The sequence below is a fragment of the Talpa europaea genome (assembly GCF_964194135.1).
Source record: "Talpa europaea genome assembly, chromosome: 10".
NCBI classification, from domain to species: domain Eukaryota; kingdom Metazoa; phylum Chordata; class Mammalia; order Eulipotyphla; family Talpidae; genus Talpa; species Talpa europaea.
Genome location: NC_140077.1, coordinates 53026841 through 53049161, shown reverse-complemented (window position 1 = coordinate 53049161; position 22321 = coordinate 53026841). Strand labels below are relative to the sequence as shown.

Genomic DNA, 22321 nt, shown 5'->3' with positions numbered 1-22321 from the left:
ATGTGCTATACAGGCTTTAGAGGCAAACTTTTAAGTGGGTATGTTTGGAAAACACTGAGCTCTAATTTCTAAGCTAAAATTGATTACCTTCCAAATAACTTTGAGAGGAAGAGAAAGACGCCTGAAAAGAGATTTTGAGTGTAAAAATGCTTTTCTTGCAGCAGATCAAAAATGCAAAAAGATGGGGGAGCAGGTAGGTTACAGATCTGAGGTTCTTGCTTGTGATCTCAGACAAATTACAGTATGAGTTGCAGTCATTGGATTTTAGGTTACATCTGCTTTCTCTTAAAGTTCTTGGTAAACCGAAACTGTTAGTGAGTAGAAGCCTGACTGAAAATTCTGAAAAGCAACTGTGTCCAGATCACAAGATTTTTCTTTGTTTTTGTTTTCATGGAAAAGTTGTTCTGGGCTTGGTGACTGTTTTATTTAAACCAAGTACAAATGTAGGGAGCTAAATAGACACCCTTAGTTTAGCCTTCTGAACTCTGGTTTGTTTGGTTCTTTTTTTCCTTTTTAACTGTCAGGGCACAAATTTTAGTGTCTTTGCTGCTTTCTATCTTCAGCTCTGCTGTTTTGCTTTTGTTCCTCTTGGGGAAACATGGGGATGAGAACATTTATCCACAAATTATCCTCAGCCTTACAGCTTCCACACGCCATAGTCTCGAAGTCAGTGGGGCTGGCACATTATAAACTGAGAAAAGATGGCTTGTTGGTGAACAGCTGAGACTCTCCATCTGATTTTGGTTTGTATATGGTTGGATTGCACATCACAATGAATTTGGTAAATTATTTCCTGGGCTCTGGCAACTCTGCACCCCTTCCTCTGTATTAGAGATTTTCTATCTGAGAACTTGAGGAAAAAATCACAGAGTTCATGGAAACCCACAGTTCTAAGTGAACAAATAAAGAAACACACCTTGAATCTGAAAGAGTGTTTTTCAGTTACATTCCTGGGATATGGATGTATATGTATATCCCTTTTTGGCGAGCATATTAAATGACATTCTGGAATGTGAATTTAAATTGAGTTTGTGAAAATCTTTCCAGCAGCAGTTGAGTCTGGATTCGATTCCACAGTTTAATGGTGGAAGCTTCTCGACATCGCGGCACCTGCTCGCTTGAGCAACCCGACAAATGCTGCTTATGGACATTTTCCACCATTTGGTGATTAGTCACCTCTCAGTTTTGCGGGTTTTGCCATGAGATAATTTCACTTTCCCTTCGGTGCTCACGAGCTCTGTGTCTGTTTCACCCACCTTTGCTGTTTTCATTTTCCTCTGGATTTGTTCCCATCACAATTGTTTTTACCTTCGCTTCTACTCATTCTTCCAGTGTCACAGCTCTGCTTGTTCCATTTTGACTTGTCCCTTAAAGCGTGAATCTCTTCCTTTGAAAAAAAAAAGTTCCTTTTTCTTATGTGATTGATTCCAACATCAAGATGGAGAGACCTTTTTTCAATTACCTTTCATATCTTAGAAACCAGTAGCTCTTCTCACTTGAAGACCATTTGGAAAGGCTTCTTTTTGCTTTTACTGCTTTTTGCTTTTCCTAAGTCGACTAGATTGCTACTTACTAGAGAAACCACAAGCATTCCTGTGTGAAATTAAACTCACTGTTTTGTGATTTTGTGTGTGGGGGTGAATGTGAGGGGCATGGTAATATTTACAGTCACTGACCTTTACCTCCCACAGGTTTTCTGTTACCATTTTGTTGATTTTAAACTATTCCTATATATAGGACTAGTTTCCTGATCTCGCCTCTTACACCTTTTTTAGCAGGACACCCAAGGGTCCCATTTGCTTGCTTCTTCTTGTCCTGGCCCCACCCCAAATGCCTTTCATATGGTTACTGCCCTTCCCAGACCTTTTCAGCTTCCTGAACTCTTGAGAACCTACTAGCATTCAGCTAGAATGTTAGAGCCACAGGGCTGGTAAAGGCATACTAAGTTAGCGCTTCATTCCTTTCTGAGGAAAAGCAGTAATTTAATTCAAGAATTGTATTTGATTGATTATTTCTGATCTAACACTTTGGCAACATTGAGATGCCTTTTTAAAAATGGATCTGTCTTATAGACAAAGGAAATAATTTTTAACCTTTGTACTGTGCTTTGCAAACCTATCAAAACAAACCCTGTCTGAAACTCAGGGACATAATAGACTCAAATAACATAATGTCCTTTGCAGCAGGATTTCAACATCACAGACTTTGAAAGCAGGGAATGCTTGTCTGATATTTGCACAGAATTTTATAGGTGCCGATATGAAAACTTTGAACTAATTTCCTTGGTACTTTAATTTCTTAATTGGTATAATGAAGACTTTCTGTCATTCATAGAAATAACCATTTGGTTAAAAATATGCCATGTTGAGCATAATTTAGAATATAAAAGAGTTGCATAAATAAGCTTTTGCACAGCAAAAGAGACAATAACAAAAACAAAGAGAAACCCCACCAACTGGGAGAACATTTTTGCACCCAACACTAATGATAAAGGACTGATCACAAAAATCTGCAAAGAGCTGATGAGACTCAACAACAGCAAAGAAAATAATCCAGTCAAAAAATGGGCAGAAGAGCTTAAAAGAAACTTCTCTGAAGAGGAAATGCAAATGGCCAACAGGCATATGAAAAAATGTTCAACATCACTTGTCATCAGGGAAATGCAAATCAAAACTACCATGAGATACCATCTTACACCAGTGAGAATGGCACATATTAAAAAAACTAGCAACAACAAATGTTGGCGAGGGTGTGGAGAAAAAGGAACTCTTCTGCACTGTTGGTGGGAGTGCAAACTGGTCCAACCACTGTGGAAAGCTGTGTGGAGATTTCTGGACCTACTAAACATAGAGCTTCCATATGACCCAGCAATTCCACTCCTAGGTATTTACCCAAAGGACACAGAAACATCAATTCCAAAGAACACCTGCACCCCTATGTTTATAGCAGCACTGTTTACAATAGCTAAGCTTTGGAAACAACCCAAATGCCCAAAAATAGATGACTGGATCAAGAAGATGTGGTACATATATACCATGGAATATTACTCAGCATTCAAAAAAGATAAACACATGCAATTTGCTGCAACATGGATGGCGCTGGAAGGGATCATGCTCAGCGAAATAAGCCAAAAAGAAAAAGAAAAATACCGGATGGTCTCACTCATAGCAGGAATCTAGAAAACTTAAATAAGGGACCAGGAAAATGAATAACTATAAGAAAGTGAAAATCAAAATCAACAAAAAACTATGAACCAGAGACACTTTTAGGGGGGCGGGGGCGGGAGGGGAGGGATTGGGGTCAGAATGGGGGGGCTGCAATTGTATGGGGAATATAACAATAAAATTTATAAAAAAAAAATAAACCAACTTAAAAAAAAAAAAAAAGAGTTGCATAAAAATAATAACATCAGTCTATGCCTCTGGCATGAAATTAGCCTTTCTATTGGATGTTAATACTAAGTATTTACTCTTTGTAGATTTTTATTTGCTCATGAGTATGTGGACATTTCTTAACTGTGAAATAAAGATTTTAGTTAGTTCTTTGAAATCCCAACAGTTTTTCTGTCAGAAGAGTATTTGATATCATGGTTAAGGTAGTGCCAGTTCATCTACCCAACTACCACATTTCTGTGTTTCTATTGGAAAATACACTCCCAGTTAAGATGTGGGAGGTCAAAAGCACAACAAATGTTCATGTACCTCTGTGTAATTGACATGCAGCATGCATTAACAATGTAAAAATAAGCATCAGAGAAACCAGTCAGGAGTGTAGCATATGATCAAAAAGTGGATGCTATGGAGGCTGTAGATTCAAGGTCACTAACTAAGGTTTCACACCTTTAAGAGCTCTGGTCCATAAACAGGATCAGGAAGGGCAATGGAGTTTTGTGAAGTCCACGCATCTGTGTCAATTCTGGTTTCCATGTATCCTGAGATAAAAAACAAAGATGTGGCAGGACTGGGACCAAAACATGACTTCAGTCAATGCTTATATGTTTAGGTTGCTCATGAATAAAGTTTGTTAAAACCAGAGATACCATATATATATCAATGAAACTGTCCTTAGCCTGAAACCTCCAGCTCATGTCAGCTGTGTGCAACTGGCCTTCACATCAAGGCTTCTCTTCTTGCTGTCCCAGCAAAAGGTTTGATGTTTTTGGAAGTTGACAGCATTGAGAAGCTGGACTTCTGTCCCAGAAGCAACACATAGGAAAGAACCTTAAAAATGGCAGTTGATTTCCAAAGTCATTCTCTGGAACATGTAATGTACTGATAAATGTTTACAGTGTTTACTATTTAAAACAATTATTTATCTAGTTTTATAGCTTAACCCTGAGGATAATTAGGCCTTTGAGAGCCTTTGGCTGGGAAAATACATTGCATATTTCACACAACCCATTACAAAAACACTTAACAAAATGTAACCTATTCCTAAATTTGTGGTTTGCAAATGTGTATTGTTTGTGCTATATGCATGGATATAAGATTATGTGAGAGCCCTCACTGTAGGTGTATGAAAGTTGCTGGATGATTTCTAATGGCCTTCTCTTCTACCATATTGGCAATTCTATTAATTCCACCACTAAAAAATGGTGTCTGTGCTGAGTCTTGATAGAGATAATTATATAGCTGCTATGAGTATAATAGTCAGTAATGATATTCCTGGCATATATTCATATAGTTTCCTGACCCCCACCCCTCACCCCCATTGGGACTGTGGCAAAAAGACTAGACCAGTTCTAATAACCAAACTGTCAGACTAAATAGTGATTCCATTTCAACTTTGTAGATTATGACCCAGAACTGTCAAGCATGAGAAATATTTTATCAGCTATTTTTTTCCCTGTCATCTGTATGTCTAAGACAATGGAACAAATGGGACTAACTTCTTTTATCTCTTAGTTGTGAAAAATTTCTGTTGTTTTTGGGAATAAAAACTCTCAAGTTATGAAAAGTATGATCAGAGAAAGGACACAAAATAAAAACTGAGCGTTTGTTCCAATGCGATTTTTATGTGAAGCTGGCCATTTGTTGAAGGCCTTAAAATTTTTGAAGTATTAAAATATTTGGACAACTGTATACATATTTCAGTAGAAACAAAAAGACATTGTAAAAACCTAAAATTTTTGTAAACTTCTGTAGAGAAAGAACATCAGGCTAATAACCAGGAATTAAGTGTGTTAGGCCTGTTTACTGGCACATGGATAGGCTTTGTTAATATGAACAGTTTGGGGCATTTACCTTATATATTTGTATAGTGCCAAATAACATTCCTCACTGAGTTATAAATCCAAGTAGGGAGGGAAGAAATGAAAACTGCCAAATTCTTCTTTCATTGTTACAGCAATACCTTCTGTTTACTGCTTTTCCATGGTGTGGAAAAACTCAGTTTCCCCTTCTGTTTTGTGGAACCTAAAAATAGAATTATATTAAGAAGGCAGAGAAGTGAGAAAAACTATTCACTTTTGAGCAAGTTGTGGTCATTGGAAACATGACATAATGTTAGCTGTTTTCCATAAACATATTTTAAGCAAACGTGTTTTTAAGCTCTGTTTTTGGTTTAATAGCAAGTCCGCTGTGAATTTGTATATTGTGGAAAGAGCAAATAGTATTAGAAGGAGCCTGTTTGTTGGCAGGTCTGAGAATGGAAATGGTTTTCTCTAGGATCCCTGATTCCATCCAGGCTGTTAAATTACTATAAATTATATTCCTACACCAGATTGGTGAGTCCCCAAATGACAGTTTGCACTATTTTCCAGCTCCTTAGTGTATCTGTACCTAATAGTTTTGCTTCTTGTTATACTGTGAAACTAATATATTCTTGTCCACAGAGGAGCTCACATGTACATTCCAGGTGAAATTTTACCTCAATAAATTATTCATCACCAAACACCACAGAATTTGTGACCCATTTATTTAATCTAATAATATTCAATGCAGAGAAATTGCCATTAGCTAAAAAATGCTTTTTGAAAATTTATAGTTAATGGAATTTAGATTGCCCTGATTTTAATGGCTTTAGGAATTGTTTGTTTCAATATTAAAGGATAATTTTTCCAAAAATGGAAAATTCTGACTCCTATACAGATATAAACACATATTGAAGATTTTATTGATCTCATTAATGAGAGAACAGGTAGATGTTATAACCATTCAAGAAGAAGTGCAAATTTATATGGAATAAAGGGATGTCAAATGAATTTACAAATGGATCAAAGGTGACTTTTTCTAATGGGAGGGAGAAGGGAGTTAATTGAATTGGCAGGTGACAGAATTTGTCGACAGTATTTTGCTTTGCTCTCAGTTTTATATAAAACTAAGAGATATATAATAGTTCAAAGGCAATGAAAAGCTGGAATCAGAGGTCCTAGAAGGATTCTCTAACCAATGCATTTTTTTTTTCCATTGGACACATCTAGCAGTCTTTTTTGCATATTTCCTTATATTAGTTATAAGTGATAGAAATGATCCTTTGATAGTGCCAGAGGAATTAGTTGAGAAGATACATAAGCTTCCTTGATTATTTTCTGATAGGTAAAAGATTATTTTAATTCCTTAACAGATACAGATGTCTTCATTCACTGTTATGAAAGGTGTAAAGTTCATTCTCTAACAATATGATTTAGTAAGATTTTGTAAGGTAAGAGACTAAGAATTTATGAACAGAATGATGAGTATGTGAAACTAGATGATGGTATGATACTGGTGGAGGTCATTCGAACTTTCTCCTAGCTTGTCTCTATAGGGAAAGAAAGAGTCTTGGAAGAAAGCTGATTGCTTTCTAATTGAAAGAGTAGGTGTATGAATCCTAGGGGAGAGGCCAGTGACAAGATTTAAAATCTTCATGAGAGAAACATGAAAAAAATGAGTCAGTTAAAGAACTTATCCTCCATGGGACCTAAATCAATCTCCATTTAATAGTACTAGCAGAGATACCCATCAACATAGAGCCTTAGAGATAGTTTATTATGATTTCCTTTGTGTGTTAATTAATTCTGTCTCCCTTTATTTTGATAAAAGCACTTAGAAATTCTAAGACAGACATGTTTATGTGCTTTAAATGTAATAAAAGGGAAAGAAGTTTTCCTGTAGATAATGATAATGGATGGAGAACTAAAAAGGAGAATGGATAACTAAAAAGGTTCGGGCTGCTGATTCCTTTAGTCTAGATAGGGAAAAAAGAAAATTAAAGGAGGTGGTCTGCACTGCTCTTCTGGAGACTGCAAAGCAAGCACTGGCATGAGAGTCTTTGATTTGTGGGAGTGGGTCATCTTCGAGGCATTTAGAGTAAGTGCCTATATAATCTCTTTCATGAATATATGTCAAGACCTGATGGGTTTTGAAGTTCCTATAAGCCACTTAGAAAAGCACCAATATCCATGATGATATGAGATTTCCGTATCAGGAGTGAGAGCTTTAAATCAGATGAAAGGTCAAATTAGAAGGCAACTTTGTTTTGTGGGCAAGGGTCCAGATTCATTCTAAAACCAAACTCCTTTTCAGTTGTTTGTTTTTAGCTTACTGCTTTCATTCATGGCCTTATTTTCTCCTTGTCTTTGTTGGTGATTTATATTGGAAAGAGGCTGTATGTGCTGTGTGTCCACCATGCATGGGCAGTCCCTCATCACTGTAACAGAAATTTGTGGCCAGGAAACTCAGAGAACCTATCAAATTCAAGACCAAGTTAGTGAAAGCTGAAGAATGTACAAACATAGAAAAACACAAATCATGGCAATTTGAAGAGAACAAAGCAAGAGAATATAAGCGTTGCCTCTGAAGTGAAGAAATATGGTCAGACATATGATTTGAGATCTGATTTGCAGCCAAGCTTTGTTGGGAATATCTGAAATATTGGAGAAAGTAATTGTCAGACTTGCTCAATATAACAAAAACAAAAGTCTAAAACATAGAATGGAAGTGCCAAAATCAAGACCCATAAGTCTTTACATGATATATTATATAGAAGTATCAGGCCAAAAATGTAGTCAACTTTGTTTTCTTTGTGTTTCTACATTACATGGTAAAAGAAAGAGGAGTGGGTTATGAAGCACTTGGCCTGTTGCTTTACAAACTCTGCGGTCTGTAGTCGGCCCTTCTGCAGGTCAAGTCCAGTCTGCCTGGTTATAGCAGAGGTTTGTTTGTGCTGATGGGTCATTTCAGTGCTGGGTGACGTACATTAAACTTCTGTACATTCTCTTTTAAAATTTTCTTTATGTGCCAGTTAGCACAAGTTTGGATTGTGAAATAGAAGTTAATAGACATTGACCAAATTTGTAACTTACTTTGTAAACTTAAAAAAAAACAAAACAGATTTGTCTGACAAGTATATGTCAGTACTTGAGTGATTGCATTTTTTTTTTTTATTTATGCATACAAGAACTGGGGTGTGGGCCAGAGATGTGGGGGTGACAGGATTCACCAGAGACAGAGTGGGAAGCAGAACAGGCAGATTGACTGAAATACACTGCTGAGGGGAGCAGCAGATGAGACAGGAGAGGTCTGCTGTGCCATATGGATTCGTTCCCTGGCCGGGATTGAATTTGTGCCGCAGTGGCTGACAATAGCTTGATAGCGATGAGACTTTATGCTCTGCACCACCAGGGAAGCCCTGAGTGATTTCATTTTTAAACACAGGATCCTGAGCTCATACTTCATTACTACTGCATCTCCCCATATATTGCTGAGACTCAAAGGACTAGCCTCTGCAGCCAAAAGCATGGTTAGTGAACCTTCAATGGTGATTTAAAAAACATGAGAGTATAGCCTTTGTTTTCCCTGAGACTGCATCCCAGATGACAAGTTAAATTGGCTTAGAGGAAGGAAGAAAATGTTTTCATATGTACATGAACCCCCCAAATTTTGGAATTATTTGAAGAAAAAATAAGCCTGTATATTCCTGATAGTGGACAATGCCACACTGGCTGGTGATGGAGAAGATATTGCTGGTGAAGACAGCTAGGAGAGCTCCAGGAGGAGTTTATTTCTGAGCACAGAACAGTGTTTGCATGAGAAGATCTACAAGCTTATCCTGCAAGTGTAGGGCAAGATCCCATGCTGGCCCTTTGTTTATATACAAGCGTGTTCCTTCCCAAACTGAGGCGGTCTCCCAGAAGGAGAAGATGGCAATGAACTGTGGATCTGGCATGTGGAAACTCGAAAGGTGAGGCTTGTGAGAAGTTGTTTATTGGTGGCTGGAGCTATGGAAACTGAAGGTGGGAAACTAGAATTGCAAAACATCTATTATTGTGTAGCGGTTAAGGCTCTGTGATTAGGAGGGGAACATCCGAGCAAATGATATAGCAGAATGCCAAAGGGAACAGGGTCAGGGAAGGCAGGAAAAGAGAATGCAAGAAATACCAAGTAAAGACTCACGGTCATGAAATTGCTGGAAGTTTAGCACTCTTTTGAGGCTCCCAGAGGGTCTAGATGCAGTAACACATAGTAATGTTTTTTAAGCACTTACTATGCAATAGGAAGTAATATCAAAACCACATTATGAGTGAGGAAACTGAGTTCACAGCAGTAGAACCAGGACTGTTAACCTATTTTACTTTGAAAATAACGAGCTGCCTGCATTAGGCTTTTGAATTTTTAATTAGATGAATGATAAAATAAAGAGTTAGAAATGACTGTAAATTGCCAGAAACACAATTCCATCAAGGCATTCAGCTTACATACCAAGAGACCTTAGTCTGAGCACCATAAAATGTGGTTTATATGACTATGGAGAATATTCTGTGCGTGGAATGCTGTATCCTGTTCCAGACACCTTATTGGTAGAGGGATCCATTAACATGGAAAGGACCTGAAATTTGCTTGTGGATGAAAAAGTGAAAGACACGCGAAAAGCAATAAAAATATACTGAAAACAAAGAAGGTGATATGTGTATATGCTGATACAGCAGAAGAGGAAAAAGACTCAAGTTTGCAGAAAACCCAGTCCAGACTCAGAGAAATATAGAGCCTTGAAATCGATTAGAAATTCCATTTTTTTTTTTTTTGCCCCAGGGCGGGCATTTCCGACTTTCTTTTAAAACAGGAAAAGGGATGGGTTTAAATTTTATTTCTTTAATTTTCTGTAGTCCTTATAGCAGTAAAAGGAGAAAATCAGTGGACTGAAATTCAGGGACCACTGAGGAAATAAAAATAATAAGCCCAGGGAAGTTCACAAGCCTGTCTGGAAGTTATCTTTATAGGCTTTATGAGAACAGACATTTCATTGAATCATTGCTAATTGCTAATAATCAAGGTGTTAAGAAGGAGAAATTTTGAATCCAAAAGCTGTTGTTAGAAGAAATGTTTCTTTCCTTTGGATTACATAACCAAATTATTACTAATATTACTGGGGAGACGTGTTTAATGATTAATTATTATGATTTTTATTGGTAGCACATAGTTTAAAATGTATATATATTTGGTCTCTAAAGGTCCTGATTGTGGTTGAATAGCAGTTCTCTTGCCCAGACATTTTTATTTACATTTATTTATTTATTAATTATTCTCCATATCCAAAGAAATGGTAAACCCCAGCCTAGTTACAAACTTTCAGATTATAAATCAGTGACATTCATATTCCTGAGGTTATATGTCAAAGCAACAATTCTGGATAAGTCAGAACATAAACGAAGCAGTTTTGTTTTTCTCCAATAAACATTTTGGATTCTAAGGTAAGGACCTAGAGAAGGTTAAGGCTTTTCCTCCTACTTCAAAATGGTATTTTTAATGTTTCTGTACATATTAGTAATCATGTCAGAGGAGCCGATGATTCCATCACTCCTGAATTGTAAGAGAAGACAGTCCTGTTAAAATGTCCTTAACGAAAGCAGATGTTACAGGGATGGGGCTATCCATTGAAAGCTGCTCTCTGTGGAACACAGTAAAGCTAGTCCACAGGGCATATGAAATTTTTCCAGTCCACAGTAACATTAGCTAGAGTATGCATTGTGTTTTTGGATGCAGCAGAGAAACAGTCCCTTTTGATTCAGTTTAGTTCCTGTTCAACTGTTCCTCCTCCTCAGTTCATCCCTCACCCCTCCCAACCCCCTCAAAGCTGTCTCCTGCTGGTTTGAGCATCTTGATCATTTCTGGCAGGACAGTGGTCGTGCTCCCCAGTCATATTACTTAGTGTCTGGGAGTTGCAGAGGTGGCTCATCATATACTGTGTTCCAAGAAAAACCGATCTCTGTGAATTAGATTAAAGCCAGATCTAGTCTTGGAGGAGGCTAGTAAGTAGCAGGGAAACTATAACTTGATGAAATGATCTAGCAGAAGAATAGCCCCGTGTGTATGTGTGTGTGTGTGTGTGTGTGTGTGGTTGGTTGGTTGGTTGGTTTTATTCCCCTTGGTGTGGAGTAAGGAGAGTAATTGGGTGTGGGTACAGGAAAATTCTTCACTTCCTTAGCATGTATGTTTTAATTTATTTAGTGATATAACTTGTTATAAAATTTGAATTACCTCAGTTATTAATTAAAGAAGCTAGTAAGACATATTTTCAACCATAAAAGCTCATGATTGTAAAAAGTCTCCCCTCCATGGCCATATTTCATTAGGGAAAGAATTTATACTATTATGAATGTAAGCATCACATCTTATAATTTCTTTGACTTTGAATTTATCTATTTTTTTAAAAAAGACATTTATTCAGCCTCATGATCAGACTGTCACATTCAGCAATCAACAGCATGGGTGCAAAAAAAAATCTATATAAAAACCCTTTGTTGGAAATGCTTTGAACTTTCTATATAACAGAAATTAAAATAACCCTGTTATACAGTTTGTCACAAATACAGTCCTTGAGATTTTTGCCCATGAGTATTGTTTAAAATACTCAACACATGAGTATTGTTTAAAACATATTTTCTTTGTACCTGCTAGGCCATGCCACCTCTGTGCTTGGCTGAGTTCATAAATCTGTTGTAACCTGTAGCTTCCCTGTAACTTCTCTGGCTCTCCTGTTCATTGAAATCTTCTGCCACTGCCATAGCTGCTGTGGCTGCTGGAACCACCACAGCCACCTTAAAAGTCGTTTGGTGAAGTATTGGCCTCTATCACTGTAGGGGCCAGAGATTCTGCCTCCAAAGTTTCCTCCTTTTGTGGGTCTAAAATTTGAAGATTGTTGTAACTGCCAAAATCATTGTAGCTTCCACCATCTCCAAAATTGCTTCCATCATTGCCAAATCCATTACAGCCATCCCCACTGCCACCATATCCACCACCAACATGGCTGCCACCAAAGCCACCTGGACCACTGAAGTTTTCTCCACGACCAAAGTTGTTATTTCCACCAAAACCACCTCTGTGACCATCACCAAAGTTTCCAGAAGTACTCTGGCCTCTTTGCCTGGATGAAACACAGGCCATATCTTGCTTAGATAGGGCTTTTTTTACTTCACATTTGTGGCCATTCACAGTATGGTATTTCTGAATGAGTCTAGTCTACAGATTCATGGTCACAAAAGCAAAGCCTCTCCTTACCAGTGCCTTGATCTATCATGATTTCAATCACTTCAGTTTTCTCATACTGCTCAACATAACTCCTGGTGCTGTTCTTCAGTGTCTTCTTTAATGCCACCAACAGAAATCTTTTTCACAGTTGAGTGGGTATTGGGTCTTTGAGAATCTTCTCTTGACACTACCCTCTTTGGTTCCATAGCTTCCATCTACCTTGTGTGATCTTGCATTCACAGCTGCATCCACCTACTCCATTGTGACAAAGGTGACAAACTGAAAGCCTCTGGATTGCTTATTTGTGTGGAGGAAGAGGGGGTAAATGTATTGAAAAGGTTGGGAAGTGCTACTGAAATGCAGAGAGTATTCTAAGAATCAGTAAAGGATATGTCTGGGGAGGGTTTAAAACCTGGACGGTATCTTACATAAGGTCAGAGAACCTAGAGACCTAGAGGAAATGGTAAGTATGTGGAAGATGGGGTAACATGACCGGACCACTGGAGAGCTGAACAGTGATAGAAGAAACAGCAGATATTGTACACTAGTGCTATGTGGTATTTAGGCTGATTTGGGTGAGGATTAACGAATAGAACTGAAAGTAGGAACAGGGCATTTTGTGATAGCTTCAGAGGCATGGAGATAGGAAACCATACGATGTTTTGTTGTGACACTTAGTGTCTCGGTTTGATTGTAGTATGGGTTATGTAAAGGGAAAAATTGGAGATGAAAGCTGAATAGGTGGGTGCAGCCCTGATCATGAGAACTTTGAAGACCACAGCCAACAGTCCAGACTTTTAATTGATTGGGGTTGGGAAATCACTGAAAGATGGATTTAAGAAAGTTATTCTCAGCTAGCTTTTTGGTAATGGGGTATACTTACTATCATATATGTGGTAGTCTAGAAGATAGTTTAGGAGAAGTGTTATATGGAAGAAAGCCTGCCAGGAGAAAGAGCTTTTAAAATATGCCACCACTGACTTGGCTCATACTGTGGGGTAACCCATATTGAGACTGAACAACGTAAGTGGTACCTAGCCCAACGTAAGGGGTGCTTAGCTGGCAGTGAACCTTGAGCAAAGTAGGGATGGCTAGGACTTTGTTCCATTCCAGGTCAGAAGTTCATTGATAGAATTCTGGAAGTTGTTGTAAAAGAAGATTTCATATCATCTGTTGAATAAGAGCTATGTCTGTAGCAGAATAATGAAAATCCTAGGCTTTTTACCTTAATAGAGTTTTTTAAGAGTCAACTTGATTCAATTGTGAATTCTCTCCCAGATCTTCCATTATTTTTGTTGCTTACTTTTTTCTCCTGTGTCTCTTGTAATAACTGAAAGAAAGTTATGATGTACACAAACTTGGTATCATCTTGCTGATTACTGTTTATATGTAGATGTAATTGTTGGAATTGTATTAAAAATGTCACTGTTAAAAATTTATGAGAAGATGATCCATATCAGCTGGCAGCAACGCCAAGCTAAAATTGAGTGACAATGTGTTTGTAAAATCCCGTACTGCTTAGAGCAAGTCCCTTTGAAACCTAAAGATCTATTCAGAAAAATTTACCAGTGTATTTATGCATAGTCATTGAATGCAGGTGTAGGTAGGATCACAGGTCCCACAAAAAATCCATCAGCTTCCCCCAACCCTGGTAAGGAATTCTGATTCCAGAAGGATTCCACGGTTTATAAAACCTTATTTCTGTAGATTTAAAGATGGCACAAAACAGATGAATGGATGTATTTAAAGGTGTTTTTTTTTTTTCAGTGGAACATGCAAACAAATGCCTTTAGAGGTAAAAATTGTATAGAAGCCAGGAAAATATTAAAGAAATTTTAAAATGCTGCTGAATCCACACATAGTTCTCAAAGGCCCTATAAACATTACAACACATTTATCAAGGAATATCTCAAGGTGCCAAGATATTTCCAGTAATGTACCAGAATGAACACGACCATATGATGAAAATGCATTTGCATAACTTGTGAGGAAAGAGGGTCAGGAGGAAGGGAGGGTGGGAGGAGAGGGGAAAAAGGGAGAGAGAAAGAAACAGTATTACTGATGTCTTACTACGGTTATGAAACTTGCTCGCATTGAACAATGAGTTAGAAGAAAATCTTTTCCAAAAAATGTCTGCTGAGAATTAAAGAGTATTATCCTTAATATAAGTCAAGATGTCCACTGCCTAAACATCAGTGCCTTTGTGGAGAAAAGAAACAAGCCCAAATATTCAAAGTGGGCTCTCCACTTTACCACTCCCAGCCCCACACATACTTTCTAATCAAGAGAAGGAAAAGAATTGGTGGAAAAGTGTTAGATCAGTCTTATTCTGACATGAAACAGAACTGACTCCAAACAATTTAAAGAAACTGAGGAAGGCACCACTTACAGCATTCAGGGTAAAGGGACAAGCAGACAGTTACAAATGTCAAGGCATGAAACTTACAACAGCTGGAAACCATTGTCACCCAAGAGCTGAAGGGTCATGGGGAGGGCGGTGAACTGTGGGAGCCCTGTGAGAGGGGATCTGCAGCAGGAGAGTTCGGTGTAGCTGTGGTCAGGGAGCCATGCACCTGGGGGAGAAGCTCACCCTGAGACAGTGACCAAGAACGCAGCCAGGTACCATTTCAACACTTGGGTTTCACGGCTGACAAGACAAAGAAATTGTTCTTACTCACCTGGTGAAGGACACTGCCCCTTGAGCTTCTATTTACCTATAGTAATGGGTGGTTGAATCCCACCTGAGAATGGCACCTAACTAATGCTTTTCTAAATGTCCTTGCTTGGGTGGGGGTGGGGGAAACAGTAGAAGATTCTTTCAGGAAAAAGAACTAAACTCCCCCCCCCCCCCCAGCAGGATTGCTCTTGTTTCCATTTACTTTGGGAAACGCTGCTGAAAAAAGAGAGACATGGTCTCAGATGTTCGAAAGAATGCCATAGGTAGTTAGTGGTGGCCATAAACACGTGGCCTCCACCAGCTATATGAACTCGGTTCCAGCCATGTCTTTCAACTGCAGTTAACCCCATGGTTATATATTCTTGCTCCAGCTTCACTGGAGAAGTCTGTATTCAGAGCCAAAGTATGTTGATAAAATATTAAGGGTGATGGCACAAAATAAAAGAGATAAAACTTAGAAATTACATGGCAGGAAGCCTGACAGAATTGTGGGTGAGAAAGAATGAACTCTGAGAAAACCGTTGTCATCATTGTTAACAGTTTTAAAGGCCTCAGTTTGAAGTAGGAATTCTTGCAATATTGTATGTGTAAAATGAGAAATTCTGACTAAATACATTTGTTTGAAAATACACGGATGTAATAAGAGCAAATTGATTTTAGACTTTACAGATACCAATAATTTTCTTTTAAGGTATAAGTATTTTTTTCCACGTTGCAAGTATGTCCTTTTTCATAATAGAAAATACAAAAGAACTTGAAACATAAAGGAAAAATTACTTATGACCCTGTTACTTATAAGTAATCACTATTAGTTTGGTTCTTTCATTTTCCTCCACTGATTCTGTGGTGTCCTTAAAATGAAAGTGTAATATTATTATTCTTCATTAATTGTTCCAAGTGTTCTTCAGACACTTTACACCAGTTTTTATTTTCATCAAGAGCATGTTAGAGTTTGTCTACTTATATCCTTGTTGGCCTGGTGATTAAAAAAATACCTTTGTGAATACTACAAAGAAAATTATTTTTAAGCTTGAACTTTATTCATGCATATATATTTCTTGACCTCTTGGATCACAATGTCTGGTTCATTTCCCAGGTTGAAATGGTTCTCAGCAGTTTGTTCTTTAAATCAATTTGCCAGCCTTTCTCTCTTTTTTTCCTTCTGGGACCCCCATGATACAGGTGTTACTTCCCTTTAGAATATCCCCTTGGGCTGTTATACTATTTTCATGATGTCATTCTCTTTTCTATTTGTTCTCCGTGTGTGTTATTTGACATTATGCTTTCATTATTCTCACTAATTGTCTCCATTGCTTGTGTTTGCCTGCTGTTGAGGCCTTTTATTGTATTTCTTAATTCAGTTATAGTATTTTTAAATACCTTAATTCTAATTGTAAAATCTCATACTTCCTCAGTCTTTACTTCTGTTCCTGTACATCACCCCCCCCCTTTTTTTTTAAATTCAGCAAATATTCTTCTAACTGTTACCATCAAACTCCTCTTCTGGCATATTTTCTTCAGTTCTGGATTGAAAGGGGGTTTGGGGCTCCAGCATTTCTGATATGTTTTTCTGTCTCATTTTTTAAATTTTTGGGTTGTAACAGGGTTAGGTTCTCAGGCCACTCACTGCCTTAGTGCCTGTTCGGGTGGCATAATGCTGGACTGGCAGAAGGTAAAATGTAGAAAGGAACCAGGGTTGTCAGGGCAGCAAAGGTGGACTCCAGTGAGCATCTTGGCTTCAAGCTTCCTGCCGTGCTGCAGGTGCTAGCGATGGATGGGGAGCCCTGGCCATCCTCTTCCCAGGCTAATTCCTCGGCCTCTGTGTCTCATATTGTCTCCTGCCAGCCTCAGCTTTCTGGTTGTGTTTGAGATGCAGTGTTGGTGTGGACTTTTGTTAAAACAGGGCCTCAAGCTGGGGTGGCTCTCTTTGCTTTTCCAGTAGATAGTATTCCTCTGGGGAGCTTGCTTCCGTAGTTAAGATTCATGTGCTGGGACTCTGATGTCTGAATGCTTTCCGTTGCCTCAATTTTGGCCTTCAATGGGGGATGGCAGGAATTTCTAATGTCACATCCTTAGGCTGTAGGTAATGGTCTCTTCTGCGAGGAGACACAGGTGATCCCGCCTGGTTCTCCTCACTGTTTGAGGCTCCACTCTTTCTGTATCAGCAACCTCATGCTAGTCATCATCTCTCTGCACTTCTACAGTAGTGCACCCTCTGTCCTGGATGCCAATCTCTGCACTTCCCTGTCCAGCACAGTGCCAGGTCTCCCAATTCCCAGCGTGGGTAAGCACCCCTCTGTCCAGCAACTGTAGGGGGGCTCCACACGGCAGCTGGCCCTCCCACGTTGTGCTACAGTGGTATTGCTGTAATCACAGTTCAGTTGAAGTTTTTCCTACTCCTTTCTGCCAGGACCGTTGGTTCTGATGCACCTGCCATTGGCCTTTTTCTTTCGGGATTATTGACTTTACTGCGATTTAGTTGTGAATAGTTGAGAAGGCGAGCCCAGTGTCTTTACTCTGCTGCCTTCTTGCTGGACAATTCTTTTGGCCACTTTTCTCTTGAATTATTTATTCATGTCCCTTGGGACAGTTTTTTTTTTTAATATAGGAACTTTGTATAAATACAAATTCATTTAAGTCATCTCTCGATGGATTGGATAGGACTACCTGGTCACCTTTATCAGGTGGTGATTATTTTCTGTGAGAACCCCCTGCCCTATTGTCATAGAAGAAAAGCCAAGGGGCCTCCCTGGTGGCGCAAGGGGTTAAGACACAACCTATGAAGCAATCAGCAGTTACTGCAGCATGAGTTCGATCCCTGGCCAGGGAGCAACCCACATGGCACAGCAGACCTCTCTTGTCTCGCCCGCTTCTCTCCTCAGCAGTGTATTTCAGTAGGTCTGGCTGTTCTGCTCCCTACTTTGTCTCTGGTGAATCCTCTCACCCCCCACACCTCTGGCCTATACCCCAGCTCTTGTATACATAAATAAATAAATCTTTAAAAAAGAAGAGCTAGTTTTAAAACATTGAACTCTCAATTTTTTGCTATTTAAGATATTTAAACAGAAGTATTATATTTGAATAAATGGTGAATCCTGTTTTAGATATTGCTAGATATCAAGGTAACTTCAGATTAATTTTTAGGGAAAAGGACCATTTGTAATATTTTTTATATTCCACCTAGAAAATATAAAACTTTTGTGATTGAGAAATTAAGACCTTTGTCCTACTTACTAGAGTTACCAAAAATGTATGAAAGAAATAAATAATAAACAGAATAATATACAGTTAGAGACAGGGACACAATTAATTATTGTCTCGTATCTGTGGCTGCATTAAAAAAAATCAGCAAGGGCCTCCCCAGTGGCACAGCGGTTGAGCGCTGGGTTGCAAAGCTGCCCGCAGCCTCTGCGGTGCTAGTTCCATCCCCAGCTGCTCCCCGGCCACTGAAGGAGGGTCCCACATGGCGCTCAGACCTCTCCTGCTGCCCGCTGCTCCCCTCAGCAGTGTACTTCGGTCCTTCTGCCTGCTCTGCTCCCTGCTCTGGCTCTGGTGAATTCTCTCACCCTCCCATGCTTCTGACTGTACCCAGTGCCTGTGTAAATAAATAAAGAAATAAATAAATCTTAAAAAAAAATATCAGCAATACCTCTTGGCCTCGTCTGTAGGAAATTGCAACAGTAGAAATCATTCGCATATAGGCATTTTCCTTATAATAATTTTATTAAGGGTCACTTATCTAAAATTAGGTATTTATTTAATGTTTTGGAAACTCTTACTATTCAGAAACCCACTTCCATGACTGCCATGAACCTAGGCTGAGCTAAAAGTGACAAGTCCTGGAGGTAACCACATCCACTCTAAACTTTCTGATTACAACTATTGTCTTTCCTATGTCAACTGAAAACCCAGGTTTTGGGGCTTCAGTGTCTGAAGATGCCAAAACTAACTTTTGTGAAAGTCACTAACTTTATTGAATTCAAAACAATCTCTAACACCCAGAGTTGCATGAGCCCTTATTTAGCTGCTCCTTGGTACAATCTGTAAATTTTTCTCAGCAGAATTTACAACAAAGATGAGAAGGGTGGAGAATTTTAATGCCAGCCTCAAGCTGGTAAGTTATTTTTAGAACTGAATTCCTAAGAGGTTTGCTGTTTTTTGTGTGCAACTTTAATTGGGCCTCAAATATCTTCAGAGGACAATTTCTGGTTTTTGAATTTCTGATCTCCTTAAGGCCAAATATAAAACAAAGAGATCATATATGTGGAATAATGTGACTAAATATTCATTTACAGCACTTTTCTAGTCTCATATGTGTGGATCCCACTGTTCTGTATCAGCAGCCAGCAGTTGTGCGTTAAAAATATTCGTGAATAATCCCAGCTGCAAAAAAGAACAATCTGCCCTGGTCACAGATAACAGCTGTGGGTTTAGACCACCAGCAATACCGCTGGGAACTGCCTTGTACACTGCCTTGAACATCAGTATTCCTTGGAGAGAGAATAAAGATTAGTCACTTCTGGCTCTTAGAAATTCTTGCATAACTTGCTCTTATCTCAGTATATTTTCTTGGGGATGCTTTATCCTGGCACAGGCCTCTATCTCCACTTCAGAGCTCTCCCTTTTTATCAAGGGGACGATTGAGTGTACAACTGAGTCTCCAGTTCCAGTCCAGAGGGCCACTATACAGTTCAGCTCCCTTGCAGTGCTCTGTCCTCATCTTGGGCCCTTGCATTATTGCCTTTGTCACACCATGTGGCTTGGAGTTTGTTTCCACGGTCACAAGAGTTGTGTGTCTCTTGCTCATCCAGATGTGAACCCCCTCACCATAGTAAGCTAGCACTTCCTGGGCCTTTTGAAAAGTTGTTCTATACAAACCATTAAGACAATCCCAGACTTCCTCCTGGCACTTAAGTTTCCTTTCCTCCTTCCCAGAATCCTTTTCCTTATTGTGGGAATATAGAGCTCGGATGCCAAAAGACTTCAAGAAACAGAGTGATGAGTTTTTACTTTCAATCTTCCATGTTCCAAAGCTAGATTTCTGTTTTACTGTGGATTTTTTTTTTTTTTTTTTGCCTTCCTTCTACCTGAACTGCAACTCTGCAATTATACTTGGAGTATAGTTTACACTGCATAAGATAAGGAGTTTTACAGAATAAGGTCATTTACCCTTGTCCAATTCTCACACTCCTTAAATACATGTGTTCTTGATTATTTCATCTGGTATGCCTTGACTGCTTTCTATGTTGTTTGCATTTTGTTGTTCTCTGAGATTATTACTAGGTTTTTGCTGAGTCTCTGTAACTCTGCTTCTGATTAACAAACAGCACACAGGGAGCTTACCAGAAAAGAGGCATGTGCCCACTTTACCTCTTTCCTCTCTTATGCTTTGTTTCTCACTAAAGTTGAAGCATGGGTGGAAACCAACTATAGTGGAATATTATAATATATTGCTGATTATGTTGGAAATTCTAGTAGTCCCTCAGTAAAACGCTTTCTTACCTTCTTTAGTCAGTTTTGATCAATTTCCTCAAGCTGATAGCTCTTTCCTACCCACTTCATAAAGGGTCCATAAGCTCCATCTTATATGTGAATGTGCCCCCTCCCCCCTCTCATTCAGCAAGAGCTGGCCTGAGGTGTCCATGACCGTAGGGTAAGGGCAGTTCTCCAGTCATTGTCAAATAGTAAAACTGAAAAGCATCTTGATGAACTTTCCATACTTTGATCTTTGGATTGATTCATGTCGATCTTGCCACTATCCTGTTAAGAATTCTCTTTCTTTGTTGTATATTGTTTTATTCTGCTGAATGGAGTTTTGAGAGGAAGTTAGTGTAGAATATCATTGCATGCAAACTGATTGTGGAAAGTTTTTCTCATGAAAACTTGGTTTTTGAATTCAAAATTCCTTTGTTTTTGTTCTCATTTCCAGTACCAGGCTTCTAACCCCTTGGCTAATAAGAACATTAATTTTATTTTTGCTGTTTTAAAATCAGGTAAATAAACAAGATTTTGTGCAACAACATTTATGGAATTCCTACAACAAGTGAATTTTTGCTGTTGTTCTAGATTCCAGTTGTAATATCTGAAGTATTGTAGCTGCACACAAACATTTAGCCTTAGACACGTATAGCTGGAGCTATTATAGCCCCTCTCCAAATATGCTCTCTGGCCTTTTATTCTAGCTCAGTTTATTGGAATTCTTGTTGTTAAAGAGCATTCCTTGAAAGAATCTGGAGTCTATATAACTGGCTACAAAATAAGCTTAAAGTGCATTGACTTCTGTCATTCTTCTTCATTCCTTTCAAATCGTTTCCAGTCAGGTTTAATGAGTCATTTCAGCATTTTTTTCTATCTTCTGATAAAGTATATATCACCATTTTAAAAATATGATACTGGTATGTTATTTGGACCATAAATTTTGTGTATAAAGCAAAGTCTGAAAAAAAATAAAAGGTCTATTTGTCAAGAGGTCAGACAGAAACACTTTTGTTTCGCAGGAAAGTATGGGCTGCAGCCAGTTGACTATGAGCTGAATTCACTTTCACTGATCACCAAAGTGACTTTCCAACCTAAAAGAAAAAGTGATCAAGCTAGCAGATGTCTTGGATGGCATCTAAGTTTGAACTGTGATTTGGTCCAAATAGGATTTGGAGTAGAACCATCTCCGTTTGGATAGTAATGCATTTGTTTCCTGCCCATAAGCATATAATTCAGGAAATGGTCATAAGGGGAACCACTGAATTTCATCTTTGATTCAAATTTGCACATTTCTAGAATGTACAAAATAAATGAAAGCCAAAGCTGATCTCCAAACCCAGTGGTGGATCCATCACCAAAGTTTAGAGGCTTTGTGTGTAGTGTCCTCAACTTCATGTTCTTGGAAACATTTTAAATTGTGCTGTCTTTAGTGAACTGTTTATCAGGAGATAAAGAATTGGAAAACAGTTGTTTATGAAGTTACTTTTATTTAAGAACCTTTTAGCAGTGCTTTCCACCAAGGAAGCCTAAACTTAAAATACTACAATGATCTGACCAAGCACCCTTATTTTGGAGAAATAAAAAGGAATTATATTCTAGAGATTCCATGACTTTTCCAAGGTGACAGGGTATGTTGATAGCACATTGTGATTCAAAACTTATTGTTTATGACTGTAGAATCAAGATATTTCCCTCACAACGTGAAGATAATCCATAACCA

The 22321-nt window shown here is 38.5% G+C and overlaps 1 protein-coding gene and 1 pseudogene across 2 annotated transcripts in view; one reads left to right on the top strand and one right to left on the bottom strand.

Moving 5' to 3' along the window:
- BICC1 (BicC family RNA binding protein 1) overlaps positions 1-22321 on the top strand; it is a gene marked incomplete at its 5' end in the record, with an annotated part of 282881 nt that overhangs the window by 216971 nt on the left and 43589 nt on the right. The window lies entirely within an intron of this gene.
- LOC311178102 (heterogeneous nuclear ribonucleoprotein A1-like) lies at positions 11958-18820 on the bottom strand (annotated as a pseudogene). Its single transcript has 2 exons — positions 18773-18820; positions 11958-12698 (listed from the first exon to the last, which is right to left on the bottom strand). The product of its transcript is annotated as a heterogeneous nuclear ribonucleoprotein A1-like (transcript).